The following is a 19,693-nucleotide window of genomic DNA, read 5'->3' on the forward strand; positions in this document are numbered from 1 at the left end:
GGGGGTTCGAGGATATATAATTATTATTACTGATGTCCAGTTGGGGTTCGAGGATGTATAATTATTACTGATGTCCAGTTGGGGTTCGAGGATATATAATTATTATTACTGATGTCCAGTTTGGGGTTCGAGGATGTATAATTATTACTGATGTCCAGTTGGGGTTCGAGGATATATAATTATTACTGATGTCCAGTTGGGGTTCGAGGATATATAATTATTATTTCTGATGTCCAGTTGGGGTACGAGGATATACAATTATTATTACTGATGTCCAGTTTGGGGTTCGAGGATATATAATTATTATTACTGATGTCCAGTTGGGGTACGAGGATATACAATTATTATTACTGATGTCCACTTTGGGGTTCGAGGATATATAATTATTATTTCTGATGTCCAGTTGGGGTACGAGGATATACAATTATTATTACTGATGTCCAGTTTGGGGTTCGAGGATATATAATTATTATTTCTGATGTCCAGTTGGGGTTCGAGGATATATAATTATTATTACTGATGTCCAGTTGGGGTACGAGGATATACAATTATTATTACTGATGTCCAGTTTGGGGTTCGAGGATATATAATTATTATTTCTGATGTCCAGTTGGGGTTCGAGGATATACAATTATTATTACTGATGTCCAGTTTGGGGTTCGAGGATATATAATTATTACTGATGTCCAGTTTGGGGTTCGAGGATATATAATTATAATTACTGATGTCCAGTTGGGGGTTCGAGGATATATAATTATTATTACTGATGTCCAGTTGGGGTTCGAGGATGTATAATTATTACTGATGTCCAGTTGGGGTTCGAGGATATATAATTATTACTGATGTCCAGTTGGGGTTCGAGGATATACAATTATTATTACTGATGTCCAGTTTGGGGTTCGAGGATATATAATTATTATTACTGATGTCCAGTTTGGGGTTCGAGGATATATAATTATTTCTGATGTCCAGTTGGGGTACGAGGATATACAATTATTATTACTGATGTCCAGTTTGGGGTTCGAGGATATATAATTATTATTACTGATGTCCAGTTTGGGGTTCGAGGATATATAATTATTATTTCTGATGTCCAGTTGGGGTTCGAGGATATATAATTATTATTACTGATGTCCAGTTTGGGGTTCGAGGATGTATAATTATAATTACTGATGTCCAGTTGGGGGTTCGAGGATATATAATTATTATTACTGATGTCCAGTTGGGGTTCGAGGATGTATAATTATTATTACTGATGTCCAGTTTGAGGTTCGAGGATATATAATTATTATTACTGATGTCCAGTTTGGGGTTCGAGGATATATAATTATAATTACTGTTGTCCAATATGGGGTTCGAGGATATATAATTATAATTACTGATGTCCAGTTGGGGGTTCGAGGATATATAATTATTACTGATGTCCAGTTTGGGGTTCGACGATATATAATTATTATTACTGATGTCCAGTTTGAGGTTCGAGGATATATAATTATTATTACTGATGTCCAGTTTGGGGTTCGAGGATATATAATTATAATTACTGTTGTCCAATATGGGGTTCGAGGATATATAATTATAATTACTGATGTCCAGTTGGGGGTTCGAGGATATATAATTATTATTACTGATGTCCAGTTTGAGGTTCGAGGATATATAATTATTATTACTGATGTCCAGTTTGAGGTTCGAGGATATATAATTATTATTACTGATGTCCAGTTTGAGGTTCGAGGATATACAATTATTATTACTGATGTCCAGTTTGGGGTTCGAGGATATATAATTATAATTACTGTTGTCCAATATGGGGTTCGAGGATATATAATTATAATTACTGATGTCCAGTTGGGGGTTCGAGGATATATAATTATTATTACTGATGTCCAGTTTGAGGTTCGAGGATATATAATTATTACTGATGTCCAGTTGGGGTTCGAGGATATATAATTATTATTACTGATGTCCAGTTTGAGGTTCGAGGATATATAATTATTACTGATGTCCAGTTGGGGTTCGAGGATGTATAATTATTATTACTGATGTCCAGTTTGAGGTTCGAGGATATATAATTATTATTACTGATGTCCAGTTGGGGTTCGAGGATATATAATTATTATTACTGATGTCCAGTTGGTGTTCGAGGATATATAATTATTATTTCTGATGTCCAGTTGGGGTTCGAGGATGTATAATTATTATTACTGATGTCCAGTTGGGGTTTGAGGATGTATAATTATTATTACTGATGTCCAGTTTGAGGTTCGAGGATATATAATTATTACTGATGTCCAGTTGGGGTTCGAGGATATATAATTATTATTACTGATGTCCAGTTGGGGTTCGAGGATATATAATTATTATTACTGATGTCCAGTTGGTGTTCGAGGATATATAATTATTATTACTGATGTCCAGTTGGTGTTCGAGGATATATAATTATTATTACTGATGTCCAGTTGGTGTTCGAGGATATATAATTATTATTTCTGATGTCCAGTTGGGGTTCGAGGATGTATAATTATTATTACTGATGTCCAGTTTGAGGTTCGAGGATATATAATTATTACTGATGTCCAGTTGGGGTTCGAGGATATATAATTATTATTACTGATGTCCAGTTGGGGTTCGAGGATATATAATTATTATTACTGATGTCCAGTTGGTGTTCGAGGATATATAATTATTATTACTGATGTCCAGTTGGTGTTCGAGGATATATAATTATTATTACTGATGTCCAGTTGGTGTTCGAGGATATATAATTATTATTTCTGATGTCCAGTTGGTGTTCGAGGATATATAATTATTATTTCTGATGTCCAGTTGGTGTTCGAGGATATATAATTATTATTACTGATGTCCAGTTGGTGTTCGAGGATTTATAATTATTATTTCTGATGTCCAGTTGGTGTTCGAGGATATATAATTATTATTACTGATGTCCAGTTGGGGTTCGAGGATATATAATTATTATTTCTGATGTCCAGTTGGTGTTCGAGGATATATAATTATTATTACTGATGTCCAGTTGGGGTTCGAGGATGTATAATTATTATTACTGATGTCCAGTTGGGGTTTGAGGATGTATAATTATTACTGATGTCCAGTCGGGGTTTGAGGATGTATAATTATTACTGATGTCCAGTTGGGGTTCGAGGATTTATAATTATTATTTCTGATGTCCAGTTGGTGTTCGAGGATGTATAATTATTATTACTGATGTCCAGTTGGGGTTTGAGGATGTATAATTATTATTTCTGATGTCCAGTTGGGGTTCGAGGATGTATAATTATTACTGATGTCCAGTCGGGGTTTGAGGATGTATAATTATTACTGATGTCCAGTTGGGGTTCGAGGATTTATAATTATTATTTCTGATGTCCAGTTTGGGGTTCGAGGATATATAATTATTATTACTGATGTCCAGTTTGGGGTACGAGGATATATAATTATTATTTCTGATGTCCAGTTGGGGTTCGAGGATATATAATTATTACTGATGTCCAGTTGGGGTTCGAGGATATATAATTATTATTACTGATGCCCAGTTTGGGGTTCGAGGATATATAATTATTATTACTGATGTCCAGTTGGGGTTCGAGGATATATAATTATTATTACTGATGTCCAGTTGGGGTTCGAGGATATATAATTATTATTACTGATGTCCAGTTGGGGTTCGAGGATATATAATTATTATTACTGATGTCCAGTTGGTGTTCGAAGATATATAATTATTATTTAAAATTACATAAATTTTTTTCATTTTTAATCATTTTTATTTTTGGGGTTTTGAGGTTTTGAGGTTTTTCTGGCTGGGGGAGGGGGGATTCGAACACGGTTGTAAGCTGAGGAACGAATAAATATGGAGTCAGACAGCACATTTAACTTTTGACGAGATCCTCCCCCAGATATCATTATCACAATCATCACTCAGGTGTACAATAGTTCATATCTATGAAGTACCCATCTCACTCAAATTTACACCTGTCTCCTTTTTCTGTTACCTCTGCCTTTCCCTGGAGACCATCCCATGCATTAACTATGTTTTGAGTGAAAGACCCTTCCTTACCTTGGTGCTGTCCTCACTCTCCTCTTTGTTGCTATGAAACTGTGACCCCCTATTGTTGTCATTGTCTATTCTTCTGCACTTATTTTATCTTTACCTTTCATTATCTGAAACATCTCTATCATATCCCTGCATAACCGCCTCCTTTCTCGGGTACAAGACATGCCTATCGGTCGTTTCGCTGACATGTTTAATCAAAAGAGAGCAAAATGTACTTCACAAACATATTGCACGTCTATCTGTGATGTGAATGATGATGTAAAATTAAGTAAAATACACCTAGAAAAGGATCTTCACCTCCACCACCGAAGGAGGATGGGGGTTATGTTTTAACCCCCTCTCTGTTTGTCTGTCTGTCCGTTTTAGACGAGTCAAGTTTTCTGAATATAACAACCCTCGAGGCATTTTTGAGGAAAAGCTGGCAGACACTTTACTCCACCTAATTTTGGTCTGCTGATTTCAATTTTGCTGTCTGCCAAGCTGTATCTTGACCGCTTGACCCTCAAAATGAAGTAATAAGCCACGCCAATTTTTTGCATATTCCGCGATACGGTTTACTGTAAAAGTTAATGTAAATATATCATGTGTGGTATCATATGAAAGGTAATGACATGAACATTGCAAAAATCAATACCATTAAATCCTGCAAAAATCAATATTGATTGATCATATTGTCTCAATTATGATTTGAGTCCAGTGGTTGCGGTTGCTTGAGATTTGAGCCTCGTGTTTGTCCCAATTATGATTTTTGAGTCCAGTGGTTGCGGTTGCTCGTGATTTGAGCCTCGTGTTTGTCCCAATTATGATTTGAGTCCAGCGATTTTTTTTTTGTACGTTGATTTGAATTCGGGCCAGATAGTAATTTGAAATTTGTGATGAGACTGACAATGGTTTACAATTGATTTGTGTGCCCGTTTAATCTCGATCGAGAAACATCCTCTTTTTCAAACCCCTTAGCATCTTCAAATCAGTGTTGTCAGAAATATAAAAAAAATGTCTCCTCAAAATGAGACGATCTTGCAACGCACGTGTATATTTCCTGTTTGCCATGCCATATTGCTCCATGTATCCTTACACTGTGCTTGTGCACCACAGCAATAGCTGTCTGCCCCTCTTGTCACATCCTTGTCTTAATCCAAAGTCTTTTAAGTCCAAACTCGAACTTACTATATAAATCGCATAACTTTAACACAAACTCAAAATTTCACTCTAATGATAACCCTGTCTGCAGCCATTATCCTATCCACGACCTGAGCCTTTCTCATGAAATCTGTCGCACAGATTGACTGGATGAGTTGGTTTGAGCAATTGTTTTGTTTCTCCAAATAAACCCTCTCTTGTTTCACTCCCATTCACAGGCACACAGGCTGCCATGCCTGTGAATAAGCTTCTGCATTTCGGAGCTTCCGTTGCCTCCTTTCTTTTCCTTATACTGTGATGGTTGGAACTTGAATCCATTCCAAAGGTTTTTGTTCAGAGGCATTGACACATCATGGATGCAAGGATACTTCCACACGGTTTCCCTGTCCCTTTTCTCAACCCTCTCTCTCTGTCCTAAAATATTGTGGTGCTTTCCCTGCTCATGTGGTACCTGCAGTCAAATTGACCTTTTCTTCTCTCATGTTATTGCCTGTAGTCCTTAGGTCCTTCTGACTGACTGAATATGGGGAATGAGCCAAGTGGTTTCCCCTCCACCATTGTCAGATCATCATTTTTGACTCACCTGGACTTTAGTCAGGTGCGTTTATGGCTATGCGATGGAGCAGTGACCATAGTTGAGTAAGTGAGTGAGTCAGTGAGTGAGTCAGTCCATAAACACTTCAGTCATTATTGCTTGAACCAAACACACAATTTTAATGAAACTTGGCCACAAGCTTCATATCTGATGCTCAACGAAGGTGCAATGACCGCATCAACATCTGCACTCATTAAATAGGATCTACGGGGTGGTTGACCCCCTAAATTAGATATTTGCTCTATTCTCCGAAAGGACAAACACGATTTCAATGAAACTTGAACACAACGGTCATCACCCTTGATGTACCAAAGTTTGTTCATGGCATTAAAAAAAAATAATAATCAGGGTCTGAGGAGGTCTGTGGGGGGTTTGAGTGACCGTTGCTCCTGATCCAGGTAAGCTTCAGGACAGGCGGTCATATTTTTACCTCCACCACCGAAGGTGAAGGACGTTATGTTTTCACCCCTGTCTGTCTGTTTGTCAATTGCTGACTGGTCACAATTCTAAACCGATCGTCATGAAACTTCACCAAGTTGGAGAGGTAGTCTCAAATGAGAAGCCTATTGATTTTGAGGTCAAAGGCCATCTTGAGGTCAAATTTCTAAAATCGTCATTTTTCATCCGATTGACTTGAACTTTGAACAAGATTTGCATATTGCGTCACTGGATTGGGAAATCAACTATTTGAGGTCAAAAGGTCAAAGGTCAACTCAAGGTCAAACTTCTAAAATCATCAAATTTCATCTGAAAAATCATCAATTTTCATCCAATTAACCTGAAAATTAAGCAGCAATTGCATAGTGCATCACTGGATTTGGAAACCAACTATTTAAGGTCAAAAGGTCAAAGGTCAACTCCAGGTCAAACTTCTAAAATCATCAATTTTTATCTGAAAAATCATCAATTTACATCCTATTAACTTGAAAGTTGAACATGATTTACATAGTCAATCACTGAATTGGGAAACCAACTATTTTTAAGCTCAAAAGGTCAAAGGTCAACTCAAGGTCAAACTTCTAAAATCATCAATTTTCAACTGAAAAATCGTCAATTTACATCCTATTAACTTGAAAGTTGAACAGGATTTACATAGTCAATCACTGAAATGGGAAAGCAACTATTTTTAAGATCAAAAGGTCAAAGGTCAACTCAAGTTCAAACTTCTAAAATCATCAAATTTCAACTGAAAAATCATCAATTTACATCCTATGAACTTGGAAGTTGAACAGGATTTACGAAGTCCATCACTGAATTGGGAAAGCAACTATTTTTGAGGTCAAAAAGTCAAAGGTTAACTCAAGTTCAAACTTCGAAAATCATCAAATTTCATCTGAAAAATCATCAATTTTCATACAATTAACCTGAAAATTAAGCAGCAATTGCATAGTGCATCACTGGATTTGGAAACCAACTCTTTGAGGTCAAAAGGTCAAAGGTCAACTTTCTAAAACGATCAATGTTTATCTTAAATCTATGAAGAAAAATTACATGCCTCGTCCAGGAATCGAACCCAGGTCCTCTGGCAAACCATACCAGTGGGCTGCCATCTGAGCTATCTGAGCTATCTGGGCAACCCACTGGCTGAGTCACACAATTCGTCCACATATACAAGTGCCACTCTCTTTCCCCCTACTGCTTCTGGGGCACTCACTGCCAACCATGGGAGAAGCTGGGGGCCTGCTCTCGAGAGGCTCTTCCCTCTTTTCTGAAATTTCAATCTGAAAAACAATCAATTTTCATCCGATTGACCTGGGCTTTGATCAAGATTGTCAATTTTAATCTGAATGAAATGGCCAATTTGATGTATCCATGGCAACCTTTGGAGAGGGGGGTGGATTTTGCAAGTATCGTGCTTTGCACGTCTATTTCTTGCTTGTTTGTTTTCAGGATATCTCAAAAAAGTTGTGGACGGATTCGGACGAAACTTGGTGGAGAGGTTGGGTGTGTAACAAGGAGGAATTTATGAGATTTCGGTGAAAATCCGAATCAGATCTGGATACGAGAATTATTTAATTTTTAAAGTGACATTTTTCACCATTGAGAAATCGAGCCAAGAACGATATACGAGTATAGTGTGATACTTCAAAAATGTATTGGGCCCGATATGCTCTGCTGGATCAGGCATTGAATAGTGGAGGTATGCGCTCTACCGAGTGGCCTTCTCGTTATCAATACGGCATAAGGATTTTTGAAGTCACAAAAATAATAGCAATCATTGCTTTATTCATGATATTTCTGATAATGGAGCTGTTTCTGTATGTGACTCCCTTCACTGTACGCCATGAGTCATTGAGACGCAGCTGTCATGGCTCATTGTTGAAAACCAAAAAGGAACCCCAGATGGTGCAAGATCTTAGTCCGGCTTCATCTGCCTGTGCGCCAAGAACAAAAGCAAGCAAAGTTTTAAACGACTAACACTTTGTTGACTTAAATCCTCACCGAAGACGTTGAATTACCATTGACATGATATCTCAGCAGCTGCTCATTCACCGTGCAGTCTTACATGTTGTCCCTCCTAAGGAGACACAGCAAAGTCAGGAGTGAAACAAAACCTTGCAACTTACTTCCAAGTCACCAAGTTTACATCCCTCAACACATTTCTCGTGCATTGCTTTTACTCACGACTTTTGGAAATATAGGATTCTGAAACGTCAATGATAAAAGTTCATTTTGAAAGGCTTTATGAACATTTTCACAGGTAGTGTACAACTGTAAATCGAAGTAGCTACACGGATAAAAGCGTGGTAAAGTATGGTTTTAACCGTTCCTTGTGTTGGTCAGTGGAGGAAAAAAAAAAAAACCGAAGGACTGAGTTTGTCTAATCCACTGTGTGGTTTTCCAACCTGGGTGTAGTGCGGTTGGAGGTCGACTCTTTGAGGGTACCATGAGTGCAGGCGATTGTGTGCCAAGACGTAGCTGGCTTGGGTAGTTGGGATAACCTGGGTTTGGTTGTGAATTGGTGCAATAGTGGGGAAAGTGTGTTTTCGAAGGATAGCTTATATCTTAGGGTAGCAGAGGGTAGATGTGATCGCTGAGATGACATCGTACTTTGGGTTACTAGAGTGGAGCTGTTCTCATTGAGCTAATGTCAGTGGCAACGCATTCAGAATACTTGACGGAGCTAACGTGGCATGAATGAAGCTGTGGTGGATGTGTGCGGAATGTGGGGCTGTGTGGAGGAGGGAAATGGCGGGAAAAAAAACCCGAACAAAGAATGCCGCCCGAGACGGGACCTTGAAGCTGAGAGGAGGAAAGACAGAGGGTGGGATGGTGGAGAGGGAGAGAGAGAGGGAGAGAGAGAGGGAGAGAGAGGGGAGTGGATGGGGAATGGTAGGGTGTGGACCACACCTCATGCTGTGCATGGGAAATGAGCACACAAGACAGGCCTTCGAATCGCAAAGCAATTTGGAAGGTGGGGAGGGGGTGAGGGGCTGTGGTTGGAAGCTAGTTCCTCTGTCTTGGGGGCTTGGAAAAAAAAAAAAACGAAAAGGAAAACGGATGCAGGAATTCTTTGGCTTCTGAACTGCAGGATTCAATGTAGAGAAAGGAAGGGGCTGCTGGAAGCTTGAAGTATCAATACCCTTCACCTAGTGTCAGACTTCGTGCTGGCTTGCTTCGGCCATTGTAGTCATCATCTCGCAAATGGAGGTCATTTATTTATTTATTGCAAATTAGGTTTGTGGGCAAGCAGCAAGCTCTCAAATGATGACAGTCTTCTCAGAAGATAAATGCATTCTTGCTGGCAGTTGCTCAGTAGCCGTCAATGACACGATCGGTGCAGAGGAAGGGGAGAGTGCTGAGGGGAGAGGGAAAGGTGTGCGGGCAAGAGGGCAGCGGGCAGGCCCAATGTTTCCATAATACTTGGCTTAAATGAAAGGGAGAGAGGAGGAATGGAGACAGAGACATGGAAAAAGTGAAAGATGTGGCTGAAGGAAGCTTCAGGAAGGTTTCATGCTGTCTGGCAGCAATTGCCCCTGAGAGAGATGGGATCACAGAATGAGGTTTGGCAGCAGGATCGGCTGGACCAACACGTCAGTGAGACAGTCGTATATCTGGTGCAATTATTCCATCGTGGGCACGTCATGTTGTGGCTAGCCGGTAATGTTAGGATCCCTGGCTGGAATCCCAGCAAGGTTCCCTGCCCATTGAATTGGAAAAACCATTGCACCACACGAGTATCATCATAATTACTCATCTGCTTGAAAAGGTGGTCATATTATTTACAAGTTGCTAAACACTTGACCCTTCTCTTCCAAAAGAAAAGGCCTCGGCTCTGCGTCGTATCGGTACAGTCAAGAAACAATGCAAGGCAGCCGGCCACAATGTGGCAGGTTTTTGAAAGCCCGGGTAGTGCCTGGTTGGTTAGCAGAAAGGGCCTTCTGAGAAGAGGCCGCAGGGTGGGTTTGATGTGGTCTAATCTGAACAAGGCAGGGTACTGTGTAAAGTATAAACGCAGCAGATCTCAGAGCATTTCCATGAAACATACTTCAAGAATTGTTGTTAGTATTGGGTTTGAGTGATATTTCTCAGACTGTGGAATGTATAACACATATACATCTAAGGACTTTGACTACAAGTTTTTAATTTCATATCACGCACTAAGCTGATCATGTTTTATCAGCAACCTGAACGCATCGTGTTGTTTGGTCGCGCATGGTGCAGACATGAAGGTTGACTTTAGAAGAATGAATTAAGGCTCATGCAGGAGTTTCATAAAACTCACAGGGAGGACAGACAAAGATGCCGATAGACACCAGGACACTTTTATATGAATTACAAATTCATCGACAAATACATACAGCATAGATTTGAAGGTGGTTTTTCAACATCGTAATGTGAACGCAAACCGGTTTTGGCTTTTTTGAAGCTCCTAAAACAAATGTTGATTGAAGAGCTGGTTGAAAATTTAGTGACGAAGAGTGGTAGTGATGCTGGTCCTAAAAACATCACGGAAGTTGTGGGTTCAAATCCAGCTGAATGAAGGCAGCAGCATTTAAGAGTTTTGGATTATAACCTGAAGTGAAAATGCAGATAGTTCGTGTAGCACTAGAAGGGCACTCCGTAGAGCACATACCTCCGCCAGGCTGATTAGCTTACGTTTTGTATCCCACTGATCGCCGGATGTGGATTCGGACCTGAACTAAAATTTATTCGGCTTGATCTTGTCACCTAACCAACTTATCCACCAAGTTTCATCCGAATCCGTCCCATAACGTTTTGGGATATTGTGCTATATGTCGTTTTTGGCGTTGACTCTCATTGGTGAAGAATGACTGCAAAAAATTCTCAGATCCAGATCCGATTCACATCTTCACCAAAATCGAATCACTTCGTCCTTGTCACATACCCAACGTGTCCACCAAATTTCGTCCAAATCCATCTACAGCTTCTTGAGATATCCTGTTCACAAACAACCAAACAGGGGTGAAAACATAATCTCCATCTACCTTCATGGTGGAGATAAAAATCTCATCTTTGGTGGACTATCATTAAAAAAAAAAACAACCTTGCTGGTTTATGAATGATCTCCAGGTTGGGGCGAATTTTCCTGCCCCACCTGATTCATGGCACCAATCATGGGTGGGAATTGGTTCAGAAACAAAAATATCCATGAACCCATCGATATCCATGAACCCATCGATATCCATAAACAGAAACAAAATTCAAACAAACGAGTTATGTGCCTTCTGAAGATCACACGATCTTTTGAAAAGAGCAGACCAATGTGTGTCGGTATACCAGCAAAACTCGAAATTCCTGATCGTCTGCAGCGTGTTTTGTCCATGGTTACAGTGTCTTTGTTCAATGACGAATAATGCTGAGAGTGCTTGACAACTGCAGGATCACTTTAACCTCTTCACACCGAATTTGAGTGCCTTATTTTCAGGAAAGCATTCGTTTATCTACTTGATGGATTTTGACGGAGAAATGACAATAAAAATAAATAATGTATTAGGTAAGAATAATTAGCAACGAATGATTCAAAAAAAGCTTGCTGCAATGAAAGGCCATCTTTGTCAAATCAAAATGATAATGAAAATTTTGTTACCAATACACTCCTTGCCATGTGACTGCTCCAGCAGCGTTGAACCTGCCTTTGGGCAAGAGCAGAAGGGTCAGGGAGCCAGATTATCTTTATTATTGTTATTATGTCAGAAAAAAAGATTTTATAAAAATGAAAAAAACACGTCGATAAAAAAACAAATGAAAAAAAAATTTCATAAAAATGAAAAAACACGGGATGGAATCCCCCAAAAAACAACCAAACAAGGCAGGAAGGAATAACACCACAATCCTTTAACGGGTTGCCATCACAACATATTTTGACTTTTTTTGTTATATCTGTATACATATATATATATATATATATATATATATATATATATATATATATATATATATATATTGTTGTGGTTGACGAAATTCACAAACCACCATTCAGGTCCCTGAGGTGAGATATCTCTGAAAGTACATGTGTAGTTAGGCCCAAACCCGTTGTCTAGAGGGAATAAATGTTATTCACTCGGGCTGCGACTCTTCAGGATAGCCGTTTTTTTTTTACTATCTTTATTTTGGACCAGCCGCCATTATTACTACCACCAACCACGTCTCAACAGCCATCACACAACAACCACCAACCACAACGCCGCTTCACAACAACAACCACCAACCACAACGCCGCTTCACAACAACAACCACCAACCACAACGCCGCTTCACAACAACCACCAACCACAACGCCGCTTCACAACAACAACCACCAACCACAACGCCGCTTCACCACAACCGCCACGACCTTTACCGTCACAACTCGCCACCATCGCATCACCGTCATTCCCACGCCACTTGTGGGCGCCGATGCTGGACTCGTGCGGGGCGCGCACCAAGCAGCGTGTTCAGAGACATCACAGACTTTCCGAAGAAAAACGGATCAAAAACGACTCAAGCCCACTTCTGTTCCGTCCTATCGGAGAGCGTGGGGCGATTTGGCCCCACCTCCAGGGCGTTGGAGTAAGGACGCTATATGCAAATTCATGGATCAAAAAGCATTCACGCCCACTTTTCCTCGGTCCAATGGGGAGCCAGTTAGAGAGGTGAAGGGTCGGAGGCAGAGGGTCAAGGATGAAAGAGCGAAGCCACGGGACTTATATAAACGGCTGCGTTCGTCAGTAAAGTTCAGTTGAGTATGCGGAGTTCAAGAGAGTCGTCGGTGGAGCTGGAAAGAAGTGGTACTAGTCAGAGTGAAGAGGACGGAGCTGTGGAGAGGTGACGGCGGCGAAGGCGGACGAGGGGGTGCTCGCGTCGGTGCCGGGAGCAGCACAGAGGGAGAGGCCAGCAACGCGACCGAGGTGGAGGAGGAGACGCTCGCCGCGGGACCCGAGACAGGGTGAAATCCTCCTTCCCCCGAGCATCAGCAGCCCCCTCCTGTTTCCCCCCGCGCTGAGATAGTGCGACAAAGGGGGCCCCCTTCCCACCCCCGACCAGACACTGTCCGCGAGGCCCGCGGAGTTGAGGTGCCACCGCCGCTCTGCGTCTCATCATCAGACGGTAGGCCCGACACGGTCTCGGACCCAGGCCCGCCTACCCCCCTCATCCTGGAGGGTGGTTCTCTTTTCTTTTGCTTTGGGAATATGTGTTGTCGGCGCCGTCTGTGAAGTAAAATTGTACAAGTGTTGCCGTGTGCCCGGTAGTCGGTTAGATCTGCATTGTTGCATTTGCTTTTTGTGTAATATTGCATTGTCTTCTTCTTTTACATGTGCTTTTGGTGGAATTCTATATGTGTGCTTTCCGTTCATCGCGAAATAAATGTGCTTCATGTTGAACTGTTTTCCCGCTTCGCTTCGTCTTTTCTTTCATTGAATCTCCATCTTGCTTCACGTAAAGGGTTGGTCGTGGGCAAAAACGCCCGATAATTAATCGAACCGTCGAGGCCGACGAATAACACCGCTCGGTTATCCCGATAGTACGGAACGGGTCGCTTAAAGTGGCCCGTGTCCGAAGTCGACCTGCGGCGAGGTGCGATCGCCCGGTCTACCCTCCGCGTGGGTACTTAGGTAGGTCGAATTTGGCGAGCAACCCTATCCCACGCGGGGGCTGATTGGCTCGATCGCGGTGAGACCGAAAGGTCCACCCGTGACTGGTTCCCGGCGTTAGTCCGAGAGGGTCACGACTGGATTGTCCGTCCGGTGGGCGACGTGCCGCGATTCGAGTTACGTGGCCGTCAGCACGCCGGCGGGCGCGAATCCGCAACAATATATATACACACATATATATATATATATATATATATATATATATATATATATATATATATATATATATATATATATATATATATATATATATATATATATATATATATATATATATATATGTGTGTGTATATATATTGTTGTGGTTACCAAATTCGCAAACCACCATTCAGGTCCCTCAGGTGAGGTATCTCGGTAAGTACATGTGTAGTTAGGCCCAAACCCGTTGTCTAGTGGGAATACATGTCATTCATGCGTGCTGCGACTCTTCAGGATAGCCGTTTTTCTTTTGCTATCTTTATTTTGGACCAACCGCCATGATTACCACCACAACCACAACATCAACCACCAACCACAACGCCGCTTCACCACAACCGCCACGACCTTCACGTCACACCTCGCAACCGTAGCATCGCCACCGTTCTTGCCCCGCTGTGGGTACCGGTGTTGGACTCGTGCAGGGCGCACGTCGAACAGCGTGTACAAAATCACGGATTTTGTGCTTCAAAAACGGATCAAAAACGACACACGCCCACTTTTTGCCGTCCAATCGGTGAGCGAGGGGCGATTTGGCCCCGCCCCCAGGGCGTTGGAGGGCGATCGATATATGCAAATTTATGGATCAAAAAGCATTCACGCCCACTTTTTCTCGGGCCAATGGGGAGCGAGGTGAAAGGTCGAAGGGAGGGGGTCAAAGGCGAAGCCACGGGGCTGATATAAGCGACCGTGTTCGTCAGTCCGGAGAGTAGTAGAGTCGAGAGGGAACAGAGAGTTAAGACTTCGCGGGCGGTGGAGTTGGCAAGAAGGAGCTGGTCGTCGTGTGCGTTGGAGTCGGAGCGGAGGGGACGGAGCTGTGGAGAGGCGGCGAGGGCAGACGAGGGGGTGCTCGCGTCGTGCAGGGAGCTGCACCCCAGGGAGGCCGACAGCGCGACCTGGCCGAGGTGGAGACGCTCGTTGCGGGGCAATAAAAATCCTCTATACCCCGAGCATCAGCAACCCCCTCCTGTTTCCCCCCGCGCTGAGATAGTGCGACCAAGGGGGCCCCTCTCCCACCCCCTACCAGACACTGCCCGCGAGGCCCGCGGAGTTGAGGCACCATCGCCGCTCCGCGTCTCATCCCAGACGGGTAGGCCCGACCGGTCTCGGCCTCAGGCCCGCCTCATCCTTGAGGGTATTCTTTCCTTGGTTTTGGGTATGTGTTGTCGGCGCCGTCTGTGAAGTAAAATTGGATAAGTGTTGCCGTGTGCTCGTGTAATCGGTATTAGATCTGCATTGTCGCATTTGCTTTTTGTGTAAATCGCATTGTGTTTTTTTTCTTTTCTGTGTGCTTTTGGTGGAATTGAATGTGTGTGCTTTCCGTTCGTCGCGAATAAATGTGCTTTGTGTTGAACGGTTTCCCGCTTCGCTTCGTCATTTCCTTCATTGAATCCTCATCTTGCTTCATGTAAAGGGTTGGTAGTGGGCTGAATACGCCCGATAATTAATCGAACCGTCGAGGTCGACGAATAACACCGCTCGGTTATCCCGATAGTACGGAACGGGTCACTTCAGTGGCCCGTGTCCGAAGTCGACCTGCGGCGAGGTGCGATCGCCCGGTCTACCCTCCGCGTGGGTACTTAGGTAGGTCGAATTTGGCGAGCAACCCTATCCCACGCGGGGGCTGATTGGCTCGATCGCGGTGAGACCGAAAGGTCCACCCGTGACTGGTTCCCGGCGTTAGTCCGAGAGGGTCACGACTGGATTGTCCGTCCGGTGGGCGACGTGCCGCGATTCGAGTTACGTGGCCGTCAGCACGCCGGCGGGCGCGAATCCGCAACACTGGTGTCAGGTCGTCCGATACAAATTCATCGCCCTCCTCGCGGCACTGGTATCGGAGAACAGGAAAACGGGCTCTCCTGTCTCCAATTAAATTCACGGGAATCGGTCCAGGGGTGAGAGAAGCGACCCCCGATTCCCTCCAAATTACGAGCGAGCGAAATTAACCCTTCACGAGAAGCAACATGGCGTCTCAAGGCGAGCGGGAGCCGGGGGTATTAGAAATGGATGTAGAATGTGTAGGATCCATGGTCCAGGATGGAATCCCCGTGCAGGAAATGTTGATTGTGCAGGAACACGGACTCGCCCAACTGAACCCAGAGCCCGAAATGGGTGCGGCAGCGGCCGCAGTGTATGACACCTCCCCCCCCTCTCCACCAAAACCCCTCCCCAACCCCTGCCGAAACGGCTCACTCAAGCGCACCCGACATGGCCTAGCTATGCGCCATGCTGGCAGCAATGAAAAACGAAATGAAAGACATGAACAAGCAAATGAATGAAGTGAAAACGACGATGGATGCGAATACACAAAAGATGGATACGAATATGAAAAACGAAATGAAAGACATGAACAAGCAAATGAATGAAGTGAAAACGACGATGGATGCGAATACACAAAAGATGGATACGAATATGAAAAACGAAATGAAAGGCATGAACGAAAAGATGGATACAAACACAAATGAAATGAAAAACGAAATGAACAAGCAAATAAACGGAATGGAAGCAAACATGAGGGAAGAAATGAAAGAACTACGGGGTGAGACGCAGAACATGGGCCGATGCCTGCAGGCGGGCATGAAGGCCGTGACCAGGGAGCTGGGAATGGCGACTCCACGTGTGGGAGCAAACGAGCTGGAAGGGGGTGCAACGGCTGACAGGCCCGCGGTGGAGGCGGGTAAAAAAATAATTCGGGGGGCGTGTTGGGCGAGGGTCGTGACAGAGGAATCGACGGTGACCAAGAGGGAAAAATTAAATGGGGAGACCAAAACGTGCGAGACGAGACACTAGGTGACGACAACAGAAACTTATAAATGTATAGAGACACGGGAGATAGAGGGTGAATTAGACGGGGTAAGTGACGCGCACACACACACGGAGGTAGTGGAGGATAATGGGGGTGAGCTGGCGGACTGGGTAGAGACCCAGTGCGAGCACCTGGATGGCCTCCTCCAGGAACGAGGGGAGGGAGTATGCCCCCTTGAGGTGAGTCACGACCAGGTGAGTTCGGTCGTGCTTTGCGAGGTTGAGGGGACGAGTGCTGTGGACAGGTGCACGGAGAGCTTGGGGGGTATAGAGGCCCCGGAGACCCTTGTGGGGACACGAATCCCCAGTGCAGTTGTCCCTGTGTGTGTGGTGCAAGGCGTGAGTGCGGCACCGTGTGTGGAAGCGACCCCGTGTGTGAGTGGTGTGGTGGCGATGGTGCCAGAGTACGTGCTTCCCAGCACGCCGAGTGTGGATGGGGCACCGCGGGTGAGTGCCCCCGCGTGTGTGGGTGAGGCACCGTGTGTGAGTGAGGCCGTGTGTGTGGATGAAACGGCCAGTGTGAGTGAAACACCGCGGTTGAGTGCCCCCGCGTGTGCGAGTGAGGCACGGAGTATGGATGAGACACCGCGGTTGAGTGCCCCCGCGTGTGTGGATGAGGCACCGCGGTTGAGTGCCCCCGCGTGTATGAGTGAGGCACGTGTGTGGATGAGGCACAGCGGTTGAGTGCCCCCGCGTGTGTGAGTAGTATGGTTTGTGTGAGTAGTGAGGCACGCGTGAGTGAACGGCCGTATGCAAGGGAGACCGTGTGTGTGAGAGAGCGGTATGTAAGGGAGATGTCGGTTGGCATGCGGGAGCACGCAGCCGCGTCTCCCGGTGTGAATGTGATGGAATGGAGTGTGAGCGTCGTAACACGCAGGTGTGCGTGGGTCGAATGGCGACGACGACGACATGGGAGGAGAGAAAGCCGAGTAGCGGCTGTAGTTGTTTCTGGGACCGTGCCGGGTTCACCCAGCAGTGAGCACGCGGTTCGTGCTGTGCAACGCACGAGACCGCCACGTGCTCGCTTGCGAGAGTGAAGTCCCGGTCCGGAAACGCCAGCGGTGGATTTGCCGATCCCGCGGACGGACAAAGTTTAGGCAGGACTACGGATTTGGACCGGACGGGTTCTCCACGCGATCGTGTGTGTTAAGCTCCAACGGGCAAAGCACATGTGTCCGCGTGGGGAACCCCTCGAGACGTGGGGCTTGTGTTTTTTTTATGCGCACGGTGACGCCATGGCTGCACGTGGGGTTGGAATCCGGCAGGAGGGGTATCTCTGCCGGATGGTCCCGTCCAAGGAGGGACGAGGAACACGTGCAGCTGCATGACGTCACGGGCAGGTGCAAAGTGCGCGAGCTCTGAGTTGCCGCGCAGGTGCTGCGCATGAAAAGAAAAAAAAGCAAGCCTCACTTTCGGGTGCAAAGGATTCCTGGGTAAGGGGTGGAAGACCCCCTTACCTGGGCACAGGATGGAAACTAGTTAGGGGGAAGGGTTAGCTTAGCTAGACCGACTTCATGGGGCAGGGGTAAGTCCTCATGGAGTCCGTGGAATGGATTAGTTAGAGGGATTGTAGCGAGATTTAGGTTGGGAAATAAAATGGGATTATTTGAGACAGTGACAGACTTTGAATGTGTCGAGGGGACGTAGTTTAGCTACGTAGTGTTAAAAGGAACGTGCTATTAGTGTAAGGGACGACGTGGGAGCACGAGTTCGTTAGGGGATGTAGTTAGAAGGATGGCAGAGTTCAGCGGTGTGTGTGTTGAAGAGTTGTGAGGTGAGTACATGGTGAGTGAGTGAGGCCAGCGGGTCTGTGTGAGTGGAGCGAATGGGGAATGCATGGTGCGATGAGTGATTGGGGGGAGGAGTGGCTCCCGCCCAAGGGACCCCGGGGTCAGTGTAGAGTGAGTCAGCTGGGTTAGTCAAATTACAAATTGGAGGTCGTTTTGTTGTTGGTGGGAACGTAGGCTCGAGACCCATTTGGAGGGGTGCAGGAGCCCTGTTGACGGGCTTGGGAGCGTGGCTGCGAAAGGTGAGTATCGCTGAGTGGGTACCCCGGGCACCAGGCTAGTCGGCCGCGGTAGGCCATGGGCCCATGGGGGGCCGGGATAGAGTAGTGGGCACGGGTGCGCCTGCTTGGTGCGGGGGCCCGGGGCGCCATTTGCCGCGTGGGCAGTGTTGTGGGCACGGGTGACCCTCGGAAAGGGGCCCGGGAGGCCGGCCTGCCACGTGTGCGTTTCAGGGGAGGTGCCATGGGGGGCACTCCCCGGTGTTAGGGAGCTGGTAGGCTCGGAGGCAGTGTAGTGCCCGGGGGTGCCATAGCGGGAGAATCGGCAGAGGGTCGTGCCTGCCAAAGGGAGCCACGTGTCCCAGCCAGGAGACCGTGTGAGGGCACGGAGAGAAAATTGGGGGGCGAGGCCCGAAATTGTGAGGACACCAACATAGGCGACGGGAATCTGGGTTGTTAGAACCAATAGTTTAAGCGAGAGGCGCTTGTTGAAAGCCCCGGGGTAGTTTAACAGTTAAATGGTTAGGGTAGATTAGGAGATGTACCCCTCCGCACCATCCATCCCCTCGCTGTCGTTGTGGGCCGCTGGACCCACTTGGTGTTAAGATCGCCGAACTCTGGGGAGGCCATTCTGAGGCTTCGTTGGGCCTCGGCACAGGACGTTAGCTCTCCCTTATTCCCCTCCGGGAAGGGAACGTAGGGGTTGGGAGTAGGCTAGGTGACAGAATAGGTTAGCCGAACAAGGACGATAAAGGGGGTTAGGGGACGATTTATAGTGGGGAAGTA

The 19,693-nt window shown here is 45.3% G+C and overlaps 1 protein-coding gene across 2 annotated transcripts in view; it reads right to left on the reverse strand.

The window, feature by feature from the left end:
• The window catches only part of LOC147019343 (uncharacterized), a 104,276-nt gene extending 92,370 nt beyond the window's left edge, over nt 1-11,906 (reverse strand). Inside the window, exons 1-2 of one of the 2 annotated variants that reach the window (XM_085899767.1) lie at nt 11,860-11,906; nt 8,250-8,325 (exon numbers count right to left, since the gene is read on the reverse strand). The gene's annotated coding sequence lies outside the window, so the exon portion shown is untranslated. Of the gene's footprint in view, nt 1-8,249; nt 8,327-11,859 lie in introns of those variants that run through there. The other variant, XR_015062748.1, reaches the window with a different exon arrangement.
• Between the last annotated feature and the right edge of the window lie 7,787 nt (nt 11,907-19,693).

Source organism: Eptatretus burgeri, chromosome 10 (assembly GCF_056783735.1).
Source record: "Eptatretus burgeri isolate ZD-2024b chromosome 10, Ebu_testis_v1, whole genome shotgun sequence".
NCBI classification, from domain to species: domain Eukaryota; kingdom Metazoa; phylum Chordata; class Myxini; order Myxiniformes; family Myxinidae; genus Eptatretus; species Eptatretus burgeri.